A 2,340-nucleotide genomic window follows, 5' to 3' on the forward strand; every position below is an offset into this window, starting at 1 on the left:
CGTTTAACAACATTTCAATGGGAAAGGATGGTGTCAGGGATCTTCGACCGCCGGTGCAACTGTGCATCGCCCTAAAATGACCATCGGTGCAACTGGGCATTCGAGATTAGGGCCCCCCTGAACATCGGTACAATTGGGTAACTGCCATTACCGCTTTCTATAATAAGCGGTTGGCATAGAGACCCAAAAAAATCTGAAATATAGTTCGTATCCAGTTACATAATCATAGCCCAATCCATTTTTAAAATAAAAGGCCGCAGTTTCGCTTGGTATGTGGAGTCAATTTGACCCTCAAGTTGATTGTGATTGTAACAGTTAATCGTAGACAATATGACTAATTATTCAAGTCTTAGTCCCCGCAGTTAGATAATTTTACCCTGGCCCTAATTGCATTTGCAGGAATGGCTGCTAACCAAATCGACACGAAACCGATTTCATTTATCCTACGCCTGAGGTGTAAATGCCTTGGTTTCTGCCGATTATCACTTTGCCAAGTTATTTTCAAGTTCAAATGACAAATTTGAATAAAATCTTTATTTGTTTTAAATTAATTAAAAAAACGTTTTTAAAATATCGTTTATTAACAGATTGCAAAGTCAAAAAGCGTGGGTGTAAAATTTGAAACCTCTAATTCGTCGAGAACAAGGTACAATTTAGCTGAGAGGTCATTACATTTATTAGTGTAGAACAAGAGATGCAGAGAGAGAAGGAGTTAGAGGGGTGGAGTTAAGTGGGTGGGGGAGCGAGTGAAGCGGTCCTTTGATAAATGAACAGACTCTCCATCGTATAATTGTGCCAATTGTAACTCAGTTTACCTTCCGCGTCCTTTCTACTCTTGGTTAGGGAAAACCACACAATGTGGAACCTTGGTTATACTAAATTTAGATAAGTTTACCTTCCACTGCAGTTTCCTATTCTGCTCTTGGTTCACGATGAGCTCTTGACAAGTGGAATAGCTTGTTGGTTGAAAATTATTCTAACTCTTGGATTAGTGGACAAAACCTCAATACGTAGATTTCGTCTTGGATTAGTGGACAAAACACCAATACCTACAGCTTGTTGGTTGTTAATTGTAACCCTTGGGTTAGTGGACAAAAATATCAATACGTACAGCTTGTTGGTTGGTAATAATTGTAACTCTTGTAGTAGTGGACAAAACCTCGAGACGTATAAAAGTTTGTACTGTAATTGTAACTTTTAGGGTGGTGGATGAATCATTTTTGAACCTCGATACGTAGAACAGATTTTTGGTTGTGTATTACAACTCTTAGATTAGGGGTCAAAAGATCAATACGTAGAACAGCTTGTTGGTTGTCAATGGGTGTAGGCACATGCACCAGGCTTAATCCTCTTAATCACGGTCGAAGGACCTGTCAGTTCTAGGTTGGTGTCGAACGTGTCGAACGCTTCCGCATCATACCGTGCATTATAGCCGAACTGTTCGCTTCAAATTGTTAGCTCTATTATTGTCGTTGTCAAAACGTATCGTTTGTCGGTTAAATTTAAATTTAATTTAACTGTCATAACCTAACCAAACTAACCAAACTTGCTGATAATTAAAAATCGAATGAAGGTTTAGTAAAAAAAATAGTTCTGTTCATAAAATAAAACTACAAATGCCTAAAATTCATTTTTACAATTTTTAAATTATTGTAAAATTAAACTGTCATAACCTAACCAAACTTGCTGATAATGGAAAAATCGTACAAAGGTTTACTAATCGAAAAATATTTCTGATCATAAAATTATAAACGCCTTAAATTCTAACAAAAGATGTACAGTTAAGAAGTAATCGCATTCTAAGCGAAATCTTTGACAAAAAGTTAACGCCTCCAGTGGGATTCAGAATTCTCGATTCCCCACCCCTCCTCCGGTGACCACTACCCTCAGGCCACAAATCAGGGGATTAACCCAAACAAAGGTCTGGGACGCTGTCCGTCTCCCGTTGTCAATAATTGTAACACTTGGATTGTTGGACAAAACATCAATACGTAGAACAGTTTTTTAGTTGTAAATTTTAACACTTGGATTGGTGGACGAAATATCAATACGTAGAATAGATTCTTAGTTGTCAATTGTAACACTTGGATTGGTGGAGAAACATCAATACGTAGAACAGCTTCTTAGTTGTCAATTGTAACACTTGGATTTGTGGACGAAACCTCAATACGTAGAACAGCTTGTCGGTTGTCAATTGTAACACTTGGATTTGTGGACAAAACATCAATACGTAGAACAGTTTCTTAGTTGTCAATTGTAACACTTGGATTAGTGGACGAAACCTCAATAAGTAGAACAGCTTGCTGGTTGTCAATTGTAACTCTTGGATTAGTGGACGAA

This window comes from Macrosteles quadrilineatus, unplaced genomic scaffold, assembly GCF_028750875.1.
Source record: "Macrosteles quadrilineatus isolate MER2022 unplaced genomic scaffold, UCM_ALF_1.0 Scaffold_3__2_contigs__length_128488019, whole genome shotgun sequence".
In the NCBI taxonomy this organism is placed as follows: Eukaryota; Metazoa; Arthropoda; class Insecta; order Hemiptera; family Cicadellidae; genus Macrosteles; species Macrosteles quadrilineatus.